At 43.4% G+C, this 27,975-nt stretch overlaps 1 protein-coding gene and 1 long non-coding RNA gene across 3 annotated transcripts in view; both read left to right on the top strand.

The window, feature by feature from the left end:
• LOC103231361 (ribonuclease pancreatic) overlaps positions 1–27,975 on the top strand; it is a 183,302-nt gene that overhangs the window by 143,603 nt on the left and 11,724 nt on the right. The window lies entirely within an intron of this gene.
• On the top strand, positions 217–26,567 carry LOC103231362 (uncharacterized). Of its 2 annotated transcripts, XR_496896.3 has the most exons (6): positions 217–1,076; positions 3,417–3,477; positions 5,098–5,155; positions 21,458–21,612; positions 23,259–23,355; positions 26,196–26,567. It is a non-coding gene; the product is annotated as an uncharacterized lncRNA (long non-coding RNA). The 2 variants fall into 2 exon arrangements; XR_005236782.2 differs by lacking the exons at positions 217–1,076; positions 3,417–3,477; positions 5,098–5,155 and adding an exon at positions 20,588–21,231.

A 27,975-nucleotide genomic window follows, 5' to 3' on the forward strand; every position in this document is an offset into this window, starting at 1 on the left:
CTGCCTTGGCCTCCCAAAGTGCTGGAACTATAGTATGAGCCGTTGCACCTGGCCCACTTGACTCAATTTATAACATTCTCAAATTGTTACCACTGCTGTATGTTTTAATTTTATGTTTTTAATTCTACAAGACATTACTGCTTTATGGAGTCAAACAATTTATATTTGCTCACATATTTATTTGGTTTTTATTTTTATTTTTTAATTTTTTTTTTTTTTTTTTTTTTTTTTTTTTTTTTTTTTTTTTGAGACGGAGTCTTGCTCTGTATCCCGGGTTGGACTGCAGTGGCCGGATCTCAGCTCACTGCAAGCTCCGCCTCCCGGGTTTACGCCATTCTCCTGCCTCAGCCTCCGGAGTAGCTGGGACTACAGGCGCCCGCCACCTCGCCCGGCTAGTTTTTTTGTATTTTTAGTAGAGACGGGGTTTCACCGTGTTAGCCAGGATGGTCTCGATCTCCTGACCTCGTGATCCGCCCGTCTCGGCCTCCCAAAGTGCTGGGATTACAGGCTTGAGCCACCGCGCCCGGCCTTATTTTTTAATTTTTTTAGATGTAGTTTCGCTCTATCAACCAGGCTGGAGTGCAGTGGTGCAATCTCAGCTCACTGCCACCTCTGACTCCTGGGTTCAAGTGATTCTCCTGCCTCAGCCCCCCAAGTAGCTGGGATTATAGGTGTACACCACCACGCCTGGCTAATTTTTTGTATTTTTTAGTAAAGATGGGGTTTCACCATGTTGGCCAGGCTGGTCTCAAACTCCTGATCTCAAGTGATTCACCCACCTCAGCCTCCCAAAGTGCTGGGATTACAGGCATGAGCCACTGTGTCTAGCTGCTCACGTATTTATTTCTCATGCTTCTTTTTTGTTTGTTTGTTTGTTGTTGTTGTTGTTGTTTAGTTTTTGTTTCCTTAGGAGACAAAGTCTTGCTAATTTCCCCGGTTGGATTTGAACTCCTGGGCTCAAGCAATCCTCCCACTTTGGCCTCTTGAGAAGCTGGGATTACAGACACATACCACCACGCCCAGCTCTATCATGCTTTCTGTGTTTCATTCTTTCCTGAACTTCAGATTTCCATCAGGTAGCTTTTCTCTTCAGCCTGAAATATATCCTTTGAAATTTCCTTTAGTGAAGGTCTACTAGTTATAAACTCTATTAGGTTTTGTTTTTTGTTTGTTTCATTTTAAAGTGACATTTTTGCAGGTTAGATAATTTTAAGTTGGCTGTGCTCTTCTTTCAGTAGTTTGTTTATTTTATTTATTTTTTGAGACATAGTTTCGCTCTGTCTCCCAAGTGGGAATGCAGTGGTGTGATCTTGGCTCACTGCAACCTGGGTTCAAGCCATTCTCCTGCCTCAGCCTCCCGAGTAGCTGGGACCACAGGCGCCTGCCACCACACCTGGCTAATTTTTGTATTTTTAGTAGAGACAGTGTTTCACCACTTTGGCCAGGCTGGTCTCAAACTCCTGACTCCAAGTGATCCACCCACCTTGGCCTCCCAAAGTGCTAGGATTACAGGCATAAGCCACTGCACCCAGCCAGTAGTTTAAACATAATAGTTACTGTTTTCTGGTTTACCTAGTCTCTTGAGAAGTCAGAAATCAGTCTGTCATTTAATTGAAAGTAATCTTAAAAACCTTGGAGTTTATCTTTCTTATTGTACTAAATATTCCTGTTGTAACCCTCGTTTTTATAAATGAGTTGCCTAAGCAGAATCCCTAGAGTCATCACTTCCCAGGACTTTAGCACTTCTTCTGCTGTTGGACATTCCGTTAGTAACAAAGGAAGATCCTGCAAGTCGCTTTATTGTCCTCTTTGCTATAACCTGGGATTCAAATGTCAACACTTTTGGGTATCCATGAACATTTATGGACAAAGTCTTGAAACTCAGAAAATAGGATACAGTCATAAAACTTTTGAGGTTAAACAGGAATTGATATTTTAAAAATTATTATTTCTTATATCTTATACTTGATATATGAAAATAAAAGCTCAGTCTATTATATTTTAGTTTGTCTGGGTTTGGATATCGAATATATTGCTTTCTAGCCTGAATATAAACGAGTTAGTGAACTTCTCCAAGCTTGCTCAAGTGTAAAGCAGACATAATACTAGCATCTCTCTCTTAGTGTTATTGGGAGTGTTCGAAGAAAAATTAAATTGCTACACAGGACAATGTAATCCTGTGTTCTATTTGACTTTCTCCTTTCTCTCATTGCCCTAAACCAATCAATCACCAAGTTCTATAGATTTTTCTCTCTTTCATATCTTTAACTTCCACTGCTTTTCATTCCCATGGCTTATTTCACGCCATCCACATTTCTCCTAGATCATTTACTGTAATTGCCTCTTTGATAATCTCTCTGCTCCCAGGGTGGTCTCCACTTTAATCCATTCTCTACTTTACTGCTGGAGTAATCTTTTTAAATAATAAATCTGACACCCTATTTAAATGCCTTTATTCCTCAGGATTAAATTCCAGTTCACCCCTTTCCTTGGTCTGGTCCTTCCTTGCTCCCTTTTCGAGCCCCTGTAGCCTTCTACTTCTGCCACACAAGCAATCCAGGGCTTTCAGGGCCCAGTGAGCCAGGTCCTCCTCGTTTACAGGCCATTGATGTGCTACTGGATTTGTCAGGAAAGTTCGTTCCCTCAACATTACTTAACTCCTACTCATCATTGGGAACGCACTCAGCTGTGACTTGCTCTAGGAAAAATTTCCTAAACCCATCAGAGTAGGGTAAAGTGCTCCTTTGGGCTCTTTAGCACCAGGAGTCTTTAGTCCCCTCCCCTCCTTCCCTCCCTCCCACTCTTCTTCCCTCCCTCTCTCCCTCCCTCCCCTTTTTCTTTCTCTCTCTTTCTTTCTTTTTCTTTTCCTTTTTTTTTTTTTTTTCAGAGTTTTGCTCTTGTTGCCCAGGCTGGGTGCAATAGCACAATCTTAGCTTACTGCAATCTCCGCCTCCCAGATTCAAGTGATTCTCCTGCCTCAGCCTCCTGAGTAGTTGGGATTACAGGCATGTGCCACCACGCCCGGCTAATTTTGTATTTTTAGTAACGACAGGGTTTCTCCATGTTGGTCAGGCTGGTCTTGAACTCCTGATCTCAGGTTATTCCCCTGCCTCAGCCCTGCAAAGTGCTGGGATTATAGGCATGAGCCACTGAGCCTGGCCTACCTCTAGGAGTCTTTCATGTAGCATTCATAAACATATATAAACAAATATATGTTTATTTGTTTATATTCCTCAATAGACTGCAAAATCACTGAAGGTAGGAAGTGTGTCTCACTCACTCTTGTATCCCTAGTTCCTAACACAGCCTCACACTGGGGAAGCCCTCAATGAATGTTGGATAAGTAAAGGTACTGATGACAAACTATTAGCACCCGAGTCCTGACCCGTACTTATGCAACTGATTTGCTGTTTCAGGGGACAAAATTTACACTTGTGAAATTTCCTGTTACTGGATATAATCTGCTGCTTCAGACTGGTAAGAACTTTGGATCTTGATTCCATCATCCATGTGATTTGCTCTCCCTGACTGAGTATCATGTCATCTATCGTTGTGATGAGATTTTGCATCTTCATCCAAGTCACCTGAAAATATGACGAACAAGACAGAGGCCTGTGGAGACAACTCTGTGTCACAGCATCACGTGATCTGGTTTAACCAGTTAGGAAGGTAGTCATTGTATTGAGAGACCTTATTGAGTGCTTTGCAGAAGTAAAGATGCAAAATACTCTCCACCTTTCTTAACTCTACCTAAGGCAGGAGGTTAGATTAGTCTAACATGATTTCCATGTGAATCTATGCTGTTATTTATTATCATGTTCACTTCGAATCCAAACGGTAAATCACGATTTTTAATAGACTTGCCTGGAATGTTTCCTGGAATTGGTGGATTGTTTCTGGTTCCACCTACTTCTCATTTGTTTCCACTTCCTCTGGCCCTTTAACAGGCCAGAGCACCCAGGTATCATATCCAATCTTGTCTTTATAAGTATCTTAGGGGATCTCTCAGGAATATCCCATTCATGTCCTTTTGTCCCAGTCATTCTTGTGCTCATCCTCATGTCTCTGGTTTTGAATACTTTGCAACATACTTGTGAAGTGGTGTCCTTTGTCTGGGGTAAATACCCGAGGTTCATTGTCTTGCGTCAAGGAAATCAAGAATTCAGACAAAAGAAGTGGGTTTAGGGCCGGGCGCGGTGGCTCACGCCTGTAATCCCAACACTTTGGGAGGCCGAGGCGGGCGGATCACCTGAGATTGGGAGTTTGAGACCAGCCTGACCAACATGGAGAAACCCCGTCTCTACTAAAAATACAAAATTAGCCAGGTCTGGTGGCGTATACCTGTAACCTCAGCTGCTCGGGAGGCTGAGACAGGAGAATCGCTTGAACCTAGGAGGCAGAGGGTGTGGTGAGCCAAGATCACGCCACTGCACTCCAGCCTGGGTGACTGAATAAGACTGTCTCAACAGCAACAACAACAACAACAACAAAAACAAAACAAAACAAAACAAAAACAAAACCACCTCCTTAAGAATTACTCATTCCTTGGGTATCTCCCATGTATATATGAAATACACAAGTAAATAAATTTAAGTTTGTTTTTCTCCTTTTAATCTGTCTTTGGTTTCAGGGCTCCTCTCCAACTAAGAACTCATAAGATTTCAGAAAAAAAAAAGGCTTCCCCTTCACCACACTGCCTAATTTTAACCTATACATTTTTAAAAACCTTTGTTCCATAAATAAAACACGTGTGAATCAGATGAGGTATGGCAAGGATAGCCAGTAATAAAACATGAAAACAAGGAACTAAAGAGGTAGACTTGACTGTGGGTTTGTTGAATGCTGTACCTTCACCTGAAATGCCTGAGGCCAAAAAACATTTCAACTATTCAGTCATTTCCCTTCTCTTTAATTCTAGGCTTACCAAGCAACCTTCTAATTAAAATCTTAGATTGCATTGGTCATCCCAACATCTGTATTTCAGCAAGTGTGACAGTTATTCTTTACATAGTAAAAAGTATCATTCTAGGTTATATCTGAGTAATCTATGAGTTTGGTTAAACTCATTTTTTTTTTTTTTTTTTTTTCTAAAAACAGCATCACAACTTGAGCCAACAAACCTGGGCACCATGATATGTGATGAATAATTCACCAGGTAAAAGCTATATTGTGAATAGTATTACACTAAGTCAGAAGGCATTTTGTGTTGCAATCCTTATTTTGTCTGCTTTCAAACATTAACAATTTCCAAATAAAATATTTTTATAACATAGGTCACATTTAGTTTACGTGTGTGTGTGTCTTTATCCTCCTTTTCTTCAGAGCACAATTGTCTAATTGATATATAACTACTTCAAATATAGAACTATTTTCAAAAAGATAATCATATATGTGCCTTTGTAACTGATCATTTCTATACTCTTGCTATAACTGTAGAAGCTTAAAAATGATCTTTGGTTTTTTTCTCCTACTTAATTATTTACAGAAAATGCTACAGTAGTTTCTTTCTTTTCAAATTCCCTAACCACCATTTTTTCTCATATCTTATTGATTTGGCCAGGACTTCCAAAACAATATCAAATAATAATAAATATTACTGGTATCATTTTCTGATTCTAATTTTAGGAGGATACGTCTAGGTAGATAAATGCTGGTAAGTCCTAGATACTCTTTCTGACTTTTTTGTGGTCAGCTTGGCTAATTGATTACAAAACCCTAAGGGTAACTGTCTGACTGACTAGATTTGGCTCATTAAATGAAACCCACTAGTCATGCAGATCTAAATACCCTTAGTATAGTAAGGAAACGTTTTTTCTATTCCTTTGAAAGATCAACATGCATGGCCAGGTGTGGTGGCTCACGCCTGTAATCCCAGTACTTTGGGAGACCGAGGTGGGGCGGATCACCTGAGGCTGACAGTTCACGACCAGCCTGACCAACATGAAGAAACCCCATCTCTACTAAAAAAATACAAAATTAGCCGGGCGTGGTGGTGCATGCTTGTAATCCCAGCTACTTGGGAGACTGAGGCAGGAGAATAGCTTGAACTCGGAAGCCGGAGGTTGCAGTGAGCCGAGATTGTGCCACTGTACTCCAGCCTGGGCAATAAGAGCAAAACTCTGTCTCAATAAATAAACAAACAAACAAACAAACAAATAAATCAACATGCAACATACTTCTTCAATCTTATCAAGTCATTTGTTTTAAATAAAGTCTCTTGAAGTGATTGCGATTTCCAAGTACTTCTGATTATCAAGACTGTCTGTATTTCTGGGTTTTGCTCTTTCTTTTCTCGAGAAGGTATAAACCAAAAATAAAATTCTAAGCCCCCCAACCATCTGAATGGACCCCTCCTCTCAGGCAAAAGCATTCTAAAGTTAACCTGAAAAATTAGTTCAGGCCATCATGGGAAGAGGGAGTTGGACATGCCTCGTTATACCCTCCTCCCTTTTGGAATTCAGGCTTAGCTGACCAGCCTTAACATCAACACAGACTTTAATACAACAGACTCTTTAAGTCTGATAAGAAACATTTATAATCTATTGTCTCTGAAGTCTGCTACTGGACACTTCATCTGCATGATAAAATCTTGGTCTCTACAACTCCTTATCATAACCCAGACATTCCTTTGTATTGACTCCAGGTCTTTATTTTACTTATTTATTTTCAGACGGAGTCTCACTTGTCCAGGCTGGAGTGCAGTGGTGCGATCTTGGCTCACTGCAACCTTCACCTCCCAGGTTCAAGCGATCCTCCTGCCTTAGCCTCCCGAGTAGATGAGACTACAGGTGTTTGCCACCACACCCAGCTAATTTTTGTATTTTTAGTAAAGAAGAGGGTTTCACTATGTTGGCCACGCTGGTCTCAAACTCCTGACCTCAGGTGATCCACCCACCTCGGCCACCCAAAGTGCTGGGATTATAGGCATGAGCCACCGTGCCTGGTCAAGGTCTTTAGATAACAGGCTTTTTTTTTTCTTTGAGACACAGTCTCTGTTATCCAGGCTGGAGTGCAATGATGCCATCTTGGCTCACTGCAGCCTCCACTTCCTGGGTTCCAGTGATTCTCCCACCTCAGCCTCCCAAGTAGCTGGGACTACAGGTGCACCTCATCACGCCTGCCTAATTTTTGTATTTTTTGGTACAGACGGGGTTTCATCATGTTTCCCAGGCTAGTCTCCAACTCCTGACCTCAAGTGATCTACCCGCCTCAGCCTCCCAAAGTGCTGGGATTACAGGCACGAGCCACCATGCCCAGCTGATAATAGCTATTTCAACCAATTGTCAATCAGAAAACGTTTGAATCTGCCTATGACCTGGAAGCTGACCGCTTCCAGTTTTCCTGCCTTTCTGAACTGAACCAGTGTACATCTTACATGTATTGACTGATGGCTTATGTTTCCCTAAAATATAGAAAACCATGTTGAAGCCTGACCACATTGGGTACATGTTCTCAGGATCTCTTGAGGGCTATTTCATGGGCCATTGGTCACTCACATTTGGCTCAGAACAAACCTGTTCAAATACGTTACAAAGTTTGACTCTTCCTCAACAAAGGAAAACAACTAAGATGGAGGCGGTGGTGGTTTTAGTCACTGCTGCTGCTATGCGCACCCTCCCACCAACCTCCCAGCAGCAGCTCATTCTCACAAGGCTCTGCATAAAAACATTTCTCCTCCCCCTACTTTTTGCAACTTATTGCTTTAGAACTCCTGTGATATTTGCCAACCTCTTTCTTGTCTCAAAGTATGTGAGGCCCTCTAGTGGAAACTTGGAGCCTCCTGGAATTTGGGAGTTAAGTATCCCCAGGTCTTCAAAGTGAGATGCCAAACTCATTCCAGAACTCTGGGTCTGAATTAGAAACATCTAGATTTCCACTTGTCCATGATATAAACTGTAAGATTCTCCCTGAGGCCTGAAAGCTTGAAGGGATGAGTAACTCCTCCCTTCTCAGACCTGTCCCAAGGCGCAAGGCTACTTGAAACAGCAGTGTGTGCCAGCAAGATAGCAGAAGCAGGAAGAGAGCCGGCTGGAAGACACGTACCCTGGCGGGAAGACATGTACCCCTGAAGATCGAGAAAGAGGCCATCCAGGTCCTACGCAGCAGTCACATCAAACTGGGACACTTCCTGTTTACTGGAGACCTTAAAACCCCTGCCCCATCCTCATTTTGGTGCTGACACCATTTTAGGCCTCAGTCCGCCTGCACCCAGGCGCTCACTAAAACAGTATGTTGCTCCACACCACCTCATGTTGTCTGTTGGCGCGTTCTAAGGTTTTGAACCGATACAAGAAACTTCAATAAGCAATGGCTATGAAATAAAAGATAAACAGTAAGATAAAGTCCCAGAAAAGGACACATTAAAAACCTTTCTCCTGTTGCACATTTTGAGAGGAGGGATTTTTACACAAATCAGGACCAAATGTAGAACCTTAAGATGAGTTAGCGTTTTTCTGAGGATGATGTGTTCCTGGGACTCCCTAATCACTTTAAAGAACTAGAAAATACACTGCACATGGTGGCATGTGCCTGGAATTGCAGCTACTTGGGAGGCTGAGACGGGAGTATTGCTTGAGCCCAGGAGTTTGAGACCAGCCTGGGCTACATAATGAGACCCTGTCCCTTTTTTTTTTTTTTTTTTTTTGAGACGGAGTCTCGCTCTGTCGCCCAGGCTGGAGTGCAGTGGCCGGATCTCAGCTCACTGCAAGCTCCGCCTCCCAGGTTTACGCCATTCTCCTGCCTCAGTCTCTCAAGTAGCTGGGACTACAGGGGCCCGCCACCTCGCCCAGCTAGTTTTTTGTATTTTTTAGTAGAGACGGGGTTTCACTGTGTTAGCCAGGATGGTCTCGATCTCCTGACCTCGTGATCCGCCCGTCTCGGCCTCCCAAAGTGCTGGGATTACAGGCTTGAGCCACCGCGCCCGGCGAGACCCTGTCTCTTAAAAAAAATAATAACAATTGGTAAATAAAATCTGTTAATCTGGTGTTACTTGTAGTATTTTTATCAAAGGAGGTACCCCAGAGAATGTATCTCACACAAAGTATCATCACTACAATCTAGTCTAACCCAGAACACAATTTCAGACACCATTACTAAGCTATTATCCCCAAACAGAAAGACAATGAAAATCTAGGCTGATCTAACTATGGCTATTGCCACGTTTATTGTCTGATTCATTGTTTACCTTGGACTTCAGATCTATAGTGTTGCACTAACAAGTAAACTTCAATTTAATTTAAGAAAAATGTGTTTACCCACTCTGTTCCTAGAACTATATTTGATTCATGTGAGAAGTACATAGGTAAGTGTAAGACTTAATGCTTGTGTTCATTGGTAAGTGTAAGACTCAGTTTTTGTGTTCATTGCAATGCAATTAGTTGTATGTCAAGTAAGGGTAAAAATTTATTTTCAATTCAAGAGATTATGCCCAGTAAGAGCCCCCCACCAAGATAAGAAAGATGCACTAGAATACATTTATATTGTCTTGTTCTCACCGGCTAGGAATCATTCATTATGTAAGATCTTTGTGTATCTGAAACCTATTTTCAGTCTTTCTGCCATTAAGCATTGCAGCTTCTACTTCTAGTATCACAGAGTACTGCATGATTCTGGGAAGACATTCAGAACCTGTTCTGCTGTGAGAGGACACACAAAAGAAATGAGCTCACCTTTCCCTCAGTAGAGAACTCTTTGGTAGCTAGAACCGTGGTCAGATCTTTTTCCCCAAACACAGCACCCAAGCAGCCCTATGGATTTGGGGGATTTGCTTGTCTTTTTCACTTGAGTTCAGAGAATTATGGAACAAATTAATTTTAAGAGAATTTAGAGATAATCTGTACTAACAGCCTCATTTTAAAATCTTTTTATTCCCTCCTTTATTTTACACATGAGATAAAGTAAATTGGTGAAAGTAAATTTCTGGGTTTTTTTGAGACAGAATCTCACCCTGTTGCCCAGGCTGAAGTGCAGTGGTGTGATCTTGGCTCAATGCAACCTCTGTCTCCCGGGTTCAAGAGATTCTCCTGTCTCAGCCTCCTGAGTAGCTGGGATTACAGGCACCCACCACCATGTCTGGCTAATTTTTGTATTTTTAGTAGAGACGGGGTTTCACCATGTTGGCCAGGCTGGTCTCGAACTCCTGACCTCAGGTGATCCACCTGCCTTGGCCTCCCAAAGTGCTGGGATTATAGGCATAAGCCACTGTGCTTGGCCTGTGAAAGTAAATTTCAACCCTGGCTGAACATCTAAATTACTAGGAGAGATCTGAACATAATGATTAGCAGGTCTACCCCACACTATCTCAGGAATCTCTGGTGGTGGGATCCAGGCATCAATAGTTTATTTGACTTTTTAAAAACAAATTTATTTATTTATTATTTTTATTTATTTATTTATTTTTTCCTCACTCTTGTCACCCAGGCTGGAGTGCAATGGTGCAATCTTAGCTCACTGAAACCTCTGCCTCCTGGATTCAAGCGATTCTCCTGCCTCAGCCTCCAGAGTAGCTGGGATTACAGGCCCCACCACCATGCCTGGCTAGTTTTGTATTTTCAGTAGAGAGTGTGTTAGATATGAGTTCTAAATTTATCTTCAAAGAATCAATGTGTCAGTATGTTCAATTCTTTGCCTTCTACTTTTAAACTTCCTCGTAAAGCAACTTTTTCGATTACCTGCTCTACCTTCACTCATTCAGATTACCTGCCCATTCTCCACCCTGACTCATTCCAATCTCCTACTCTGCCATAACAATTTTTCCCACCAAACCACTCACCCTGTCACTCTTTAAATTAGCCAATCAGAATTAGTTTAGCCTGTGCCGTCTAACTCTAGCCAATAGGGGAAGGACACAGCAGCAGGGGCCACGTACGTCTGGGACAAGAACCCTTTCCCCTCCCTTGTCCAAGTGAGCACTCACCATTGCTCCATCTGTAAGGGTGCACCCTCCTATAGAAGTACATTGCCTTGCTGAGAATTAAAAAGAAAATTTTACATTGGAGTGCTATTTCTTTTGCGGGACTGAAACCTTAAAACAATTTGGGGGCTCGCCTGTGATTACATTCCCCTGGGGCGGGGGGGCTCTGGTTCTCTCTTGTGAGGAGGCGTGCCCCGCCCCCTTGTGGCAGCCTCAGGGGTGAGAAATCAGGACCTACCCAGTGTGAGGAATAACTGGCGCTCTCAGCAAGGCAGAAAGAAACAGGACTGTAACATGGCTTAAAGGTTTCTCACATACTGTGGCAATGACTCTGTGCAGAGACTAGGGAAGGAGAAGCCGTAGGAGCCGGTGAAGTACTTCCTTGGTGGTCGAATTCTGGAGGGCTAGTGTGTGTGCGTGAATGATCACAAACAGCCCTAGTTGCGGTGTTGTTTGTGTGGATGGTGACAAGACCTACTGCTGCATGGAGTGAGTGGGTCCTCTCTGCGGTTCTGCAGCTACCTCCTATGGTTAGGGCAGATCCTGCTGTAGGATTTATACTTGTATGCCAACACTAAGAGGGGCCTAATTCCCCTTTGGGGGAGCAGCCAGAGAGGACAACATGCGTGGAAAGTGTGCAAGGGAACTTCAGAGGGGGAAAGGGAGGAAACAGGTCAACCTTCCAGATCAGCAAGGCCAGACATCCCTGGTTTGAGGGGTTGAGCCTTCTGCATATTTCAGGGGGTTGAACCTCACACAAACCTCCGGTAGTAAGAAAAATATTCAGAACTCCCCTTTCCTTTCTTCTCGGGGGAAAGAAAGAGTAGCTCCACTCCTGCCAGTCCCTCCTCTAGGGGAAGGGGAAGGAGAGGGGAGAACAGCAGCATAAGCAGCTGGCAGAGGCAGGGAAGGACCAGCAAAGAGGAAAGAGAAACTGGGAGAGGAAGTCAGAGAGAAAGAGACAGAGTCAAAGAGAGAGAGAGAAGCAGAGAGAAAGAGAAAGACAAAGAGGGAGTCAAAGAAAGAGAAAGAGAGAGACAGAGTCAAAGAAAGACAGAGAGAGAAATAGAGAAAGAAGTAATAAAGAGTGTATTCTATTCCTTTAAAAGCCAGGGTAAATTTAAAACCTATAATTAATAATTGAAGGTCTTCTCCGTGACCCTATAACACTCCAATACCACCTTGTTGTCAGTGTAAACAACGGCATAGCTGGAAAGCACTAAGGGCACTGACAACCTGTAGCCTTCCGAATCAAAAATCCTTAACCCAGTAACCTGTGGATGGCCCAGATGCATTCAGTCTGTAGTGGTAACTGCTTTGCTAACAGAAGAAAGTAGAAAAATAACTTTTAGAGGAAACCTCATTGTGAGCACACCCCATCAGGTCAGAACTAACCTAAGTCCAAAAAAAAAAAAAAAAAAAAAAAGGCAAAAAAGTAGCTTACGGACTCAAGAACCTTAAGGTATCAGGCTATTCTGTTAGAAAAAGATGATTTCACATTAACCACTGAAAATTCCCTTAACCTAGCAGGTTTCCTAACAGGGGATCTAAATCTTAATTACCATACAAAGGTCTGATCAGACCTAGGAGGAACTCCCTTCAGGACAGGAGGACAGTTGGTTCCTCCGGGGTGACTGAGGGAAAAAGACACAATGGATATTCAGTTAAGTGACAAGGAAACTCTTGTAGAAGCAGAGTTAGGAAAATTACCTAATAATTGGTCTGCTCAAACATACAAGCTGTTTGCACTCAGCCAAGCCTTAAAGTACTTACAAATCAGGAAGGAGCCATCTATACAATTTCTAAGTTAATATGAACTGAACAAGGTCTTATTAATAGCAAAGAATACTTGAAATCCCAAACTTACAAGGTTTTCAACAAAAGCAAAGTTTGCTAAAAGTTAACAGTGTAACATGTATTATCCTAACTTCTAATCTTGTGGCCTTAGATAGTCTAGTCCACAGACATGAAGGAAGTTCACTTTGGAGAAGAATGGATATTATCTTTGAGGGAAAAAAGGAGGGGGGGGAGAATTTATGTAAAAAGGAATGTTATATGGTAAATTCTTGTCCTAAAATAAATTAACTGGTTGTTTAAAGAAAGGGATGTTTGCGACAAGTCAAAAAGTTGGGACATGTTGAAGAATTGTCTGTGAAAGTCATGAAAAAAAGTTATAAAAGGGAATTTATGCAAGAAATGTTGTATAATTTAAAAGTAATTAGGTCTCCTGAATGTAAAACTATTGAAGAAACAGTTTATGTACAAGATGTGTAAGGAAAGTAAAATATACCTTTGGTAAAAGGATTATAAGGAGGCATAAGAATGTGGATTTTACCTACATTAAAAGGTTAAAAATATATATCTGGTTTTAAAGGTTTAAGCAAGTTCTGAAACGTTAATTGTAAAGGAAATTCTGTGTGTAAGCATATTGGCTAAAGTTAAAGGGGTATAGTCTAGTTTTTCTGTGAACTAGACATTAAAATAAAAGCACAACAGGTTTTTCTTAAAGCACTAACCTACTCTTTAATCAAAATTATAAAAGGTTAAAAAGAGTCTATAAGAATCTTACATTACGGTCAGACATTAAAAATTAGATAAATATGTGTACAAGATTTTATTAAAATTAAGTTTAACATTAATAAGACACTAATATAAAGGTGAAAAATTTAGCTTATCTGGTATAAAATCATACAGGAAGTATTGTCAAATATAAAATGGTATTTGGCTTTCTTTGGTCTAAAAACTAATAAAAATAGGTGCTAAAGGAAATTTCTCAGTAAAAAGGTACCAAGGACTATACAGTCCACTGCTGATGTCCCCACATTTAAAACAAAAGATCAGTTTCTTAGAAATTTTATACTTGGGTTATCTTCCACTTTCCTTTTGCTCAAAACCAAGTCTTTAACACAGGTACCACCCCTAGAATTTCCAGTAAACCAGCACCAGCCTGACAATCATGTTCTCATCAAAGGGTGGAAAGAAGGAAAACTTGAGCCAGCCTGGGAAGGATCCCACCTTGTGCTGCTAACCACCGAGACTGCCATTTGTACAGTGGAAAGGGGATGGACTCATCACACCCAAGTCAGGAAAGCACTACCCCCTCCAGTGTTGTGGGCCATAGTCCCAGAGGAAAACCCTACTAAACTAAAGCTAAGAAAAATTTAACTCTCCTTCATCTATTCTATTACTCTTTCTTCTTTCCTCACTCTATTGCTGACCATCTAGTTATTAGCATAACCAAGTCAATTTCACCTCAAACTATTGCATTTGATGTTTGCCTTGTTATACCCTGTGGGGATTTGCCAAGTCAAAGACAGCTCTCTACTTCAGAAAAGTACCTCTGTCCCTCCTGACTCTCTTCAGACTGGGCATTAGTGAATTGGGATCAATTAATCCGGGGAGCTTTTGATAAAGACCCCAGTGTCAACCAGGAGTCTTGCCCCGCTATTTAGAGCTTTTATGCTGTAGTTGGTCCAACATTCTGTGAACCACTAAAGAGCAAGGATGGACTGCCCCAACTCATTTTTGTAATTTCCTAAAACCGTACATTCGTTTTACTAGAGGAACAGCCCCGCCACCCAACTGTCAGCTAAACCAGTGGCATCCTATACAGGTTATTATCTCAAACCCTCAAAGTTCTTCCCCTTTTCTAAGCTGGTTCCCTTCTTTAAGTTGGTTTTATGGTATGGGGGCTGAGGTTTCAGGGACAGACCCTATTGGATTCTTTGCAATGTGTTTCTTTGATCCCCCACCGCCTGCACCTTCTTCTAAGGCTTCTTCCAAAACCTTTCACAACGGAACAATTGCTTCTCCTCCATCTAATGACAAGACCAAGATAGCTATCATAGAAGTTAAAGACTTAAAACAAACTTTGGCGATTAAGACAGGATACCAAAGTACAAATGCCTGGTTGGAATGGATCAAATATTCTGTCTGCACGTTAAACAAAAGCAATTGTTATGCTTGTGTGCATGGCAGGCCAGAGGCCCAGATTGTCCCCTTTCCACTAGGGTGGTCCTCCAGTCGACCAGGCATGGGTTGCATGGTAGCTCTTTTCCAGAATTCTACAGCCTGGAGTAACAAGTCATGCCAAGCTCTCTCTCTGCTATATCCCGAAGTCCGGCACCCTGTGGGTCAGCCCCCGAGGGCCATCTAGCTTCCATCTCCCAACACTAAGTTCACTTCTTGTCTCTTGTGACAAGGAGGAAACTTAGCTTTCCTTGGAGACCTGAAGGGATGCAGTGAACTTAATACTTTCCAAGAGCTTACCAATCAGTGAGACTTTTTTCATCCCTGAGCAGATGTGTAGTGGTATTGTGGACCTTTACTGGAAACTCTGCCAAATAACTGGAGTGGCACTTGTGCTTTAGTACAATGGGCTATCCCTTTCGCCCTGGCATTTCATCAACCAGAGGAAGGAAAAATAAGACATTGTAAAGCAAGAGAAGCCACATACGGGTCTTTCGACTCTAATATCTATTTAAACACAATTGGAGTCCCATGGGGAATACCAGATCAATTTAAAGCCTGAAATCAAATAGCTGCAGGATTTGAGTCAATATTTTGGTGAGTGACAATTAATAAAAATGTAGATTGGATAAACTACATCTACTACAACCAACAGTGATTTATTGACTACACTAGACATGCTGTTAAAGGAATAACTGAGCAATTAGGGGCTACTAGCCAGATGGCTTGGGAAAATAGGATAGCCTTAGACATATTAGCAGAAAGGAGGAATTTGCATCATGAATAAAATTCAATGTTGTACTTTCATCCCAAACAACACTGCCTCTGATGGAAGTACAACAAAGGCATTGCAAGATCTGACTGCTCTGTCCAGTGAGTTAGCCAACAACTCAGGGGTAAATGACTCCTTTACAGGATGGCTAGAAAAGTGGTTCAGTAAATGGAAAAGAATAATAGCCTCAATTCTTCCTTCCCTCACAGCTGTAATGGGTGTACTTATTCTTGTTGGGTGCTGTGTCACACCATGCATCTGTGGGTTGGTGCAGAGGCTCATAAAAATGGCACTTACTAAAACCTCCCTTAACTATCCTCCACCTTATCCAGAGAAGCTTCTTCTTTTGGAAAATCAAGCAAAACAACTAAGCCAAGACATGTTAAAGAAATTTGAAGAGAAAAAACTGTAAGGAAACACAAGAGGAGAAGTTGTTAGATATGAGTTCTAAATTTCTCTTCAAAGAATCAGTATGTCAATACGTTCAATTCTTTGCCTTCTACTTTTAAACTTAACTTCCTTGTAAAGCAACCTTTTTTGATTACCTGCTTCACTCTGACTCATTCCGATTACCTGCTCCACCCTGACTCATTCCGATTACCTGCTCTGCCATAACCATTTTTCCCACCAAACCTCTCACCCCATCACTCTCTTTAAATTAGCCAATCTGAATTAGTTTAGTCTGTGTGGTCTAACCCTAGCCCATAGGGGAAAGACACAGCAGCAGGGGCCATGTGCGTCAGGGATAAGAACCCTTTCCCCTCCCTTGTCCAAGTGTACATTCACCATTGCTCCATCCGTAAGGGCGCACCCTTCTATAGAAGTACATTGCCTTGCTGAGAATTAAAAAGAAAATTTTATGTTCGAGTACTATTTCTTTTGTGACGCCAAAACATTGTTTGTAACAAGGGGTTTTGCCATGTTGGCCAGGTTGGTCTCAAACTCCTGACTTCAAGTGTTCTGCCTGCTTTGGCCTCCCAAAGTGCTGGGATTAACGCACATGAGCTACTGTACCTGGTTGGCATTGGTAGTTTTTAAGAGCTTCCAAAAAGATTTATCAAAAAGTCTCATCAAGTTATAAGTAGCAAAGCTGGGGAAAAAAACACACTTTTGTCCCTGACCTTTTATATTACTTGATCTATATTTATTACACCACTTCTCTGTTTTCGATAATTCACCCTTCTACAGTGGCAGTCATTAATTGTTGCCTCTTTATTGAAGAGCTAGGTTTCTCATTTTTTTTTTTCAGATGATATTGTACACATCATGACACCTTCCTGAAACCATCTTTGCAAAATTATGACTGAGACAGTGAAAGAGATCTAACCTAACTGACTCTATCTTGCTTTTAAGCTTTAAGCTGTCCTTGTTCATTCCTGGAGTAGGTTGAACTAACTTTGGGGGAAACTTGGTTTATAGTTAGTCATTTAAAACAAAAACAATAACAACCCTTTCCCACAGCAGACCTTATTCTTGCCTGGGAACTGGATTCCCTTTGTAGGACTAACATTAGCCCCAATATTAGAAATTATGGTGTAGGAGTCATGCAGCTGGAGGCTACAAGATTCTGACCCTCCCTAAACTCCTCCTAAGATCAGTACTTGAGATATTTTGCTGACCCTGCACTTGATGGATCAGCTGGCACCACCCAGATTGATAAACTGGCTCATGTGATCTTGTGACCCCCACCCAGGAACTGACTCAGTACAAGAGGACAGCTTCAGTTCCCTATGATTTTGTTTCCTAACTGACCAGTCAGCATTCATATCTCACTGGCTTCCCCTCACCCACCATGTTTTCCGTAAAAACTCTGCTTTCCCTAATGCTTGGGGAGACTGATTTGAGTAATAATTAAACTCCAGTCTCCCACACAGCCGGCTCTGTGTAAATTACTCTTCCTCCATTGTAATTCCCCTGTCTTGATAAATTGGCTCTGTGTAGACTGTGGGCAAGGTGAACCCACTGGGTAGTTACATTCCATTTCTTCCACAACCATGTTTTGATTCTGCACCATGTCTAATTTTTTTTTGTATAGTATTTTATTTGTTTCTAGTCAGTTAATCTTCTGTGACTCCCTAGTCTTCTACAATGAGACATTAATTTACTTAACATGTATTAATTAGAGACTGACTGTATACATGGTACATGATCAGGAGATATAAGTGTGAATAAAACACCCTTTCTGTTCTCAAAAACAGTGTATTTTAGGAGACCGAGAAGAAAGAATTCCCACTGAATGTGAGACGTGGTATAATAGAGAATGTGTGAAATGGTGTGGAATCACAGATAAAAGAGCAGGCAAGGGCATGCTATTGTTTGACAGAGGAGAAAAAATGGTCTCTTGCTCTCCTATTAGAAGTGAAATATCACTTTTTTTTTTTTTTTTTTTTTTTTGAGACAGAGTCTTGCTCTTGTTGCCCAGGCTGGAGTGCAATGGCATGATCTCAGCTCACTGCAACCTCCGCCTCCCTGTTTCAAGTGATTCTCCTGCCTCAGCCTCCCCAGTAGCCAGGATTACAGGCTCCCGCCACCACACCTGGCTAATTTTTGTGTTTTTAGTACAGATGGGGTTTTGCCGTATTGGTCAGGCTGGTCTCAAATTCCCGACCTCCTGATGTGCCTGCCTGGGCCTCTCAGAGTGCCGGGATTACAGGGGTGAGCCACCTCGCCAAAATACCACTTTTATAGAAGGCAACTGATAATAACTAAAGCCTTATCAAAAGTCCATGTTCTCTAAACACATCTAGGAATGTATGCCAAGGAAGTAATTGGGCAAGGTGTAGTAGATGCAGTGGTGCATGTCCCCCACTTCAGGAACACGGCACTTATTCCCTCCACTGACTAGTGATGGTGATGAACAGCTAGCTCTCAGCTGAGTCTCTCTCTGGGAATAAATAGCCTTTTTGGTGACAGAGGAGAAAAGAAAAAGCCTGATCAGGCAGGCAGTTAGGGTGGGTCCTTGGTTTAATCCTTTCGAACAAAACAACAACCTGCAGGCACAGATAAGGGAATTTGCACAGGGGCTTGCCTAAGACATGACCACAGACATAAGAAGGGTTACACAGGTGACTTGCTCATATATGCCTGCAATGGAAAATTCCGTCCCCTGACACATGTGCAATAAGGGGCCCGCATGCGTGTTAGGAAGACAGGGTGGGGCTATGATAAATTCACCCTTTATGCAAAGGAGGCTCCCAGCCCTCATGGGTTTCCTATAAAAGCCTTTGCATTCAACTGTAAAAACAACAATCCTCTTCTGGGTCCTTTCTTCTTTTACTTATTAAACTTTCACTCCAAACTCACCCTTGGTGTCCAGCATCCTTAACTTTCTTGGTCGTGACACAAAGAACTCAGGATGATACCTTGGGCAGCGAGAGACTGCTACATTGTGGTGCATTGGCAAGACTGTAACAGTGACAGAGAACCAGTCTGCTGACAGTAAGGCCTCCTCCCCAGCGACAGTCAACATCTAATAAATAGTAAGGGGATATAGAGGCTTGGTCAATCTAGCTCTAAAGAAAGCTAGAATACTTATGGGATTGGCCAAGGCCTTTGTTGTGACTGCATGAAAATTCTACCTCTCCTTCTGCCCGATCATGCTTCCTTCACTCCCTCTGCAGGTATTGCCCCAAGATTGTTCTGCAGTAAACATTTTTTTTTTTTTTTTTTTTTTTTAAAGACAGAGTCTCGCTCTGTCGCCCAGGCTGGAGTGCAGTGGCGCGACCTTGGCTCACTGCAAGCTCCACCTCCCGGGTTCACGTCATTCTCCCTTCTGTCTCAGGCTGAGTAGCTGGGACTATAGGCACCCACCACCGTGCCCGGCTAATTTTTTTGTATTTTTAGTAGAGACGGGGTTTCACCGTGTTAGCCAGGATGGTCTTGATCTCCTGACCTGGTGATTCTCCAGCCTCAGCCTCCCCAAGTGCTGGGATTACAGGCATGAGCCCTGTGCCAGTCCTGCAGTAAACATCTTCAATGCACATCTTAATCTCAGTGTTGATTTTCGTAGAGAATCTGCCCTGTGACACAAGAGTATGAAAAGCAAACATAGAAGAGTTTTTATTGAAGGCAGTGTACATGTAAAAAATTGTAAATCTTATAAATGTCCCCAAATACAGAATTTGTTGAAAAAATTATGATATATCCATAACAAATACTATAGAGCCATTGAGAGTAATATGGATATATGTTGACTTGGAATATATAGGATGGATTATTTATTTATTTATTTATTTATTTATTTATTTATTTATTTATTTTTTGAGACAAGGTCTCATTCTGTTGCCCAGGCTGGAATGCAGTGGTTTGATCGTGGCTCACTGCAGCTTCACTCTTTTGGGATCAAGCCATCCTCCCACCTCAGCCTTCTGAGTAGTTGGGACTAGAGGCATGTACCACCACGCCCAGCTAATTTAATTTTTTTTTTTAGTAGAGACGAGATCTCGCTGGACTGTGCAGGCTGGTCTTGAGTAGCTGGGACCACAGGTGCGAGCCACCATGCCCGGCTAATTTTTTAAATTTTTAGTAGGGACGAGGCCTCCCTGTGTTGGCCAGGCTGGTCTCGAACTCCTGGGCTCCAGCAATCCACTTGCTTCTGTCTCCCAAAATGATGGGACCACAGATGCAAGCCACCATGCTCGGCTGATTTTTTAAATTTTTAGTAGGGACGAGGTCTCCCTGTGTTGACCAGGCTGTTCTCAAACACCTGGGTCCAACTTGTGGAGGGGGCTGGATTGTAGAAAACAAACCCCACACCTTAGTGCAGAAACACAGATACCGACACTTTTCCTCACATGTGTATGTGCTAAGTAGGATACCCGCTTCTGCTCACATAAAACAACCATAGCTCTGCTGAGGTCTGTTTTTCAGCTCCTCTATGAGAGATATAAATAGCTAAAAGAAAAAGAAAGAAGAGGAAGTAGAGTGGAGTTTGGGGCAGAACCAGAAAGGCAGAGAGAGGTTAAACATCTGCCTTTCTCCCTTTTTTGGGATGTCTCTCATCTCTCTCTCCTTCTCTCTCTGTCTCTCTGTGTCTCTCCCTGTCTCTCTTTCTGGCTCTTTCTCTCTCTCTGTCTCTGTCTGTCTCTCTCTCTCTCTCACAAGGAGCTGCTCTCCTCTCTCTTTTCTTCTGTTTGGACCTCTGTGTGTGTGTGTGTGTTTCTGTCTGTCTGTCTGTCTCTCTCTGTCTCTCTCTCTTTCTCTCTCTCTTTCTCTGTCTCTCTCTCTCTCTCGCTCACAAGAAGCTGCTCTCCTTTTTTCTGGTTGGACTTCTTTCTCTGTGTGTGTGTGTGTCTGTCTGTCTCTATCTCTCTGTGTCTCGCTCTCAAAAACAAAAACAAAAAAAAAACAAAAAAACATTGGCTGTTCTGGAGAAGTGAGAACTGTCAGGCCTCTGAGCCCAAACTAAGCCATCGTATCCCCTGTGACCTGCATGTATACATCCAGATGGCCTGAAGCAACTGAAGAGCCACAAAAGAAGTGAAAATAGCCTTAACGGATGACATTCCACCATTATGATTTGTTTCTGCCCTATCCTAATGGATCAATGTGCTTTGTAATCTCCACCACCCTTAAGAAGGTTCTTTGTAATTCTCCCCACCCTTGAGAATGTACTTTGTGAGATCTACCCCCTGCCCTGCAAACCATTGCTCCTAACTCTACTGCCTATCCCAAAACCTCTAAGAACTAGTGATAATCCCACCACCCTTTGCTGACTCTCTTTTTGGATGCAGCCCACCTGCACCCAGGTGAAATAAACAGCCTTGTTGCTCACACAAAGCCTGTTTGGTGGTCTCTTCGCACAGATGCATGTGGCATTTGGTACCAAAGATCCGAGTCAGAGGGACTCCTTCAGGAGACCAGTCCCCTGTCCTCACCCTCACTCTGTGAAGAGATCCACCTACGACCACAGGTCCTCAGACCAACCAGCCCAAGGAACATCTCACCAACTTCAAATCGGGTAAGCGGTCTTTTCATTCTCTTCTCCAGCCTCTCTTGCTACCCTTCGATCTCCCTCTCTCTCCACCTTTCAATCTCCCTGTCCTTCCAATTCCAGTTCTTTTTCCTGTCTAGTAGAGACAAAGGAGACACATTTTATCTGCGGACCCAAAACTCCGGCGCTGGTCACAGACCCGGGAAGACAGTCTTCCCTTGGTGTTTAATCACTGTGGGGACGCCTGCCTGATTATTCACCCACACTCCATTGGTGTCTGATCACCATGGGGACACCTGCCTTGGTCATTCACCCACATTCCCTCGGTGGCAAATCAATTGTGGGGATGCCTGCTTTGGCTGCTCACCCACATTACAGCCCAGGGCTGCTCATCGCACCACCCCCTTCTCCATGTCTCTACCTTTCTCTTTAAACTTACCTCCTTCACTATGGGCAACCTTCCACCCTCCATTCCCCCTTCTTCTCCCTTAGCCTGTGTTCTCAAGAACTTAAAACCTCTTTAACTCACACCTGACCTAAAACTTGAATCTCTTATTTTCTTCTGCAACACTGCTTGGCCCTAATACAAACTCAACAGTAGTTCCAAGTGGCCAGAGAATGGCACTTTCGATTTGTCTATCCTAAAAGATCTAGATAATTTTTGTCAAAAAATGGGCAAATGGTGTGAGGTGCCTGACGTCCAGGCATTCTTTTACACATCGGTCCCTCCCTAGTCTCTGCTCCCAATGCGACTCAGCCCAAATCTTTCTTCTTTCTCTCCTGTCTGTTCCTTCAGTCTCCACCCCAATCTCTGAGTCCTTTGAATCCTCCTTTTCTACGGACCCATCTGACCTCTCCTCCCCAGGCTACTGCTCACCAGCCAGGCCAAGCCAGGTCCCAATTCTTCCTCAGCCTCGGCTCCCCCACCCTATAATCCTTTTATCACCTTCCCGCCTCACACCCGGTCTGGCTTGCAGTTTCGTTCCCTGACTAGCCCTCCCCCACCTGCCCAACAATTTCCTCTTAAAAAGGTTGCTGGAGCTGAAGGCATAGTCAAGGTTAATGCTCCTTTTTCTTTATCCAACTTCTCCCAAATCAGTTAGCATTTGGGCTCTTTTTCATCAAATATAAAAACCCAGCCCAGTTCATGGCCCGTTTGGCAACAACCCTTAGGCGTCTTACTGTCCTAGACCCCAGAGGAAGGCTGTATTATTCTCAATATGCATTTTATCACCTAATCCACTCCCGACATTAGAAAAAGCTCCAAAAATTAGATTCTGGCCCTCAAACCCCAGAACAGGACCTAATTAATCTCGCCTTCAAGGTGTACAATAATAGAGTAGAGGCAGCCAAGTAGCAACATATTTCTGAGTTGCAATTACTTGCCTCCATTGTGAGAGAAAGCCCAGCCATATCTCCAGCACACAAGAACTTTAAAACGTCTGAACCACAGTGGCTAGGCGTTCCTCCAGGAGCACCTCCCCCAGAATCTTGCTTCAAGTGCTAGAAATCTGGCCACTGGGCCAAGGAATGCCTGCAGCCTGGGATTCCTCCTAAGCTGTGTCCCATGTGTGTGGGACCCCACTGGAAACCGGACTGTCCAACTTGCTTGGCAGCCACTCCCAGAGCCCCTGGAACTCTGGCCTAAGGTTCTCTGACTGACTCCTTCCCAGATCTTCTTGGCTTAGCAGCTGAAGATTGACGCTGCCCGATCATCTCAGAAGCCTCCCGGACCTTCATGGACGCTTTGGGTAACTCTTACAGTGGAGGGTAAGTCTGTGCCCTTCTTAATCAATATGGAGGCCACCCACTCCACATTACTTTCTTTTCAAGGGCCTGTTTCCTTGCCTCCATAACCATTGTGGATATTGACAGCCAGGCTACTAAACCTCTTAAAACTTCCCAACTCTGGTGCCAACTTGGACAACATTCTTTTATGCACTCCTTTTAAACTATCCCCACCTGCCCAGCTTCCTTATAAGGTTAAGACATTTTAACTAAATTGTGTGTTTCCCTGACTATTCCTGGGCAACAGTCACACCTCATTGCTGCCCTTTTCCCCAGTTCAAAGCCTCCTTTGCATCCTCCCTTTGTATCTCCCCACCTTAATCCATAAGTATGGGATACCTCTACTCCCTCCTTGGCAACCGATCATGCACTCCTTACGATCCCATTAAAACCTAATCACCCTACCCCACTTAACACCAATATCCCATCCCACAGCACGCTTTATAAGGATTAAAGCCTGTTGTCACTTTCCTGTTACAGCATGGCCTTTTAAAGCCTATAAACTCTCCTTATAATTCCCTCATTTTACCTGTTCAAAAACCAGACAAGTCTTACAGGTTAGTTCAGGATCTGTGCCTTATCAACCAAATTGTCTTGCTTATCCACCCCATGGTGCCAAACCCACATACTCTCATATCCTCAGTACCTCCCTCCACAATGCATTCTGTTCTAGGTAAACCTAGCTGACCCCATAAATCCTAAATCCTTTCTCCACTCCCCTTTCCGTTCCTTAAAAAGCAGCCCTAAAATCTGCTCCCACACTAGCTCTCCCTAACTCATCCCAACTCTTTTCATTACACACAGCCGAAGTACAGGGCTGTGCGGTCAGAATTCTTACACAAGAACTGGGACCGTGCCCTGTAGCATTTCTGCCCAAACAACTTGACCTTACTGTTTTAGCATAGCCCTCATGTCTGCATGTGGTGGCTGCCACTTCTTTAAAACTTTTAGAGGCCGTCAAAACTCACAAACTATGCTCAACTCACTCTCTACAGTTCTCATAACTTCCAAAATCTATTTTCTTCCTCACACCTGACACATATACTTTCTGCTCCCCGGCTCCTTCAGCTGTACTCACTCTCTGTTGAGTCTCCCACAGTTACTATTGTTCCTGGCCCAGACTTCAATCTGGCCTCCCATATTATTTCTGATACCATACCTGACCCCCATGACTGTATCTCTCTGATACACCTGGCATTCACTCCATTTCCGCATATTTCCTTCTTTCCTGTTCCTCACCTTGTTCATACCTGGTTTATTGATGGCAGTTCCACCAGGCCTAATTGCCACAGAGGCTATTAGGTAGGCTATGCTGTAGTATCTTCCATATCTATCATTGAGGCTACTGCTCTGCCCTCCTCCACTACCTCTCAGCAAGCCAAACTCATTGCCTTAACTCGAGCCCTCACTCTTGCAAAGGAATTATGTGTCAATATTTATACTGACTGTAAATATGCCTTCCATATCCTGCACCACCATGCTGTTATATAGGCTGAAAGAGATTTCCTCACTATGCAAGGGTCCTCCATCATTGATGTCTCTTTAATAAAAAAAAAAAACAACACAACTCTTCTCAAGGCCACTTTACTTCCAAAGGAAGCTGGATTCACACACTGCAAGGGCCACCAAAAGGCATCAGATCCCATTGCTCAAGGCAATGCTTATGCTGACAAGGTAGCTAAAGAAGCAGCTAGCATTCAAACTTCTGTCCCTCACAGCCAGCTTTTCTCCTTATTGGTTACTCCCACCTACTTTCCCACTGAAAGTTCCACCTATCAATCTCTTCCCACACAAGGCAAATGGTTCTTGAACCAAGGAAAATATCTCCTTCCAGCCTCACAGGCCCATTCTATCCTATCGTCATTTCATAACCTCTTCCAAGTAGGTTACGAGCTGCTAAACTACCTCTTAGAACCTCTCATTTCGTTTTCATTATGGAAATCTATCCTCAAGGAAATCACTTCTTAGTGTTCCATCTGCTATTCTACCACTCCTCAGGGATTGTTCGGGCCCCCTCCCTTCCCTACACATCAAGCTTGGGGATTGGCCCCCACCCAGGACTGGCAAATTGACTTTACTCAAAGGCCCTGAGTCAGGAAACTAAAAAACCACTTTCACTGGATGGGTAGAGGCCTTTCCCACAGGGTCTGAGAAGGCCATCACAGTCATTTCTTCCCTTCTGTTATACATAATTCCTCGGTTTGACATTCCTACCTCTATACAGTTCGATAATGGACTGGCCTTTATTAGTCACATCACACAAGCAGTTTCTCAGGCTCTTGATATTCAGTGGAAACTTCATACCCCTTACCGTCCTCAGTCTTCAGGAAAGGTAGAACAGACTGATGGTCTTTTAAAAACACACCTCACCCAAGCTCAGCCTCCAACTTAACAAAAAGGACTCTGTCAAGAATAGAGCCCAAAAACTCAACAACCAAGCAAGTAATTACACTGCACCCTCTTGGACACTCTCTAATTGGATGTCCTGGGTCTTCCCAATTCTTAGTTCTTTAATACCTGCTTTTCTTCTCTTATTCAGACCTTGTGTCTTTGGTTTCTCAATTCATCCGAAACCACATCCAGGCCATCACCAATCATTCTATATGACAAACACTCCTTCTAACAACCCCACAGTATCACCCCTTACCCCAGAATCTTTCTTCAGTTGAATCTCTCCCACTGTAGGTTCCCACACCATCCCTGATCCCACTCGAAGCAGCCCTGAGAAACATCGCATATTATCTCTCTATACCACTCCCCCAACATTTTCACCACCCCAACACTTCACCTCTATTTTGTTTTGTTTTTCTTATCAATATAAGAAGACAGGAATGTCAGGCCTCTGAGCCCGAGCTAAGCCATCACATCCCCTGTGACCTGCACGTATACATCCAGATGGCCTGAAGCAACTGAAGATCCACAAAAGAAGTGAAAGCAGCCTTAACTGATGACATTTCATCATTGTGCCCCACCCTAACTGATCAATGTACTTTGTAATCTCCCCTACCCTTCAGAAGGTTCTTTGTAATTCTCCCCACCCTTGAGAATGTACTTTGTGAGATCCAGCCCCTGCCCACAAAACATAGCTCCTAACTCTACCGCCTATCCCAAAACCTATAAGAACTAATGATAATCCCACCAGCCTTTGCTGACTCCTTTTTCAGACTCAGCCCGCCTGCACCCAGGTGAAATAAACAGCCTTGTTGCCCACACAAAACCTGTTGGTGGACTCTCTTCACATGGACGTGTGTGATAAGAACCGTGTTCAGTGGGCAGGAACTCAGCCAGATTGGATTGGAGTGAGGGAAGCAGGTCAGACAATGGGTCAGAAGACTGAATTTAGTGACAGATAATAGGCTCTATTTAAGCAAATGTGAGTCTTGTTCTCTAAATGAGATAACACTGGCCTCTCTTCACCTTGATAGGCCTGATAGGCTCCCCCATCCATGTGCTTTGTCCCTTGGCAATATGTCCTCCTATGGAAAAAGAGGCACTGTCATGCCATTGTGACAGTCCTCAAGATTAACAGAAGGCGGAGGCAGGAGATGGAAGATGTGATAGGAAACATTGTTTTTTTTTTGTTTGTTTTTGTTTTTTTTTTTTGAGATAGAGTATCACTCTGTCACCCAGGCTGGAGTGCAGTGTCATGATCTTGGCTCACTGCAACGTCCACCCCTGGGTTCAAGCAATTCTCCTGCCTCGGCCTCCCTAGAAGCTTGGATTACAGACATGTGCTACCACACCTGGCTAATTTTTGTATTTTTAGTAGAGACGGGGTTTCGTCGTGTTGGCCAGGCTGGTCTCGAACTCCTGACCTCAAGTGATCTGCCCACTTGGGCCTCCCAAAGTGCTGGGATTACAGGCATGCACCACTGCGCCCAACCAGAAACATTTCTAAGCAATCATTTTCCTCCAGACCTTGCTTCCTTGATGAAGCCAGCATGTGAGACCTCTTCAAAGAGAGGGAGGCTACTGCTTGGAGGAGCTGTCCTCCTAGAGGCCTCATCCCCCTAAGAAGGCTTCCCCTCCTCCAGTGTCACTGTGGAATCAACAAATGCCCCCACGGACTGAAGAGCGGGAGGCCTGACCTGCTCACCCACACTCCAGCTGCCCCAGTGAAGGGCCCCTAATGAGACCTCAGAAGGAGTCCCCAGTGCTGCAACTCCTCGGAAGGGGTCAGCAGCGAAGCCGTCTGTTTTCTCCCACCACAATTCCCAGCAGGAAGAGATGTGGGAGGACTCTAGGGGAAATCCAGACCTAGAAGAAGAGATCAGTTTCACTGTAAGTGCAGCCCTTTGGGTGCACATCCTGGAGGCAGTCTCCCCACTTGAAGCGTACCTGCCAGCATGGTATAGTGAGAATGCTGCCACACAGAGTGGGGAAGCCAGGGCCGAGGATGCTTTCCACCTCTGCTGCCAAGGTGCTGTCTGACTTCGGTCTGCCCTGGCCCTCAGTCTCCTCCTGTGTACAATGGGAGGAAGTTATTTGGTTGGAAGTACAATGGGAGGAAGTTACATTGCTTGGGTCTTTTTGTTCCTTGAGTTCAAAGGTAAATATCTGTATTTTCTTTCATGTGGTAGTCCTGGTCAAAAGTTCATACTT

Source organism: Chlorocebus sabaeus, chromosome 29 (assembly GCF_047675955.1).
Source record: "Chlorocebus sabaeus isolate Y175 chromosome 29, mChlSab1.0.hap1, whole genome shotgun sequence".
Taxonomy (NCBI): domain Eukaryota; kingdom Metazoa; phylum Chordata; class Mammalia; order Primates; family Cercopithecidae; genus Chlorocebus; species Chlorocebus sabaeus.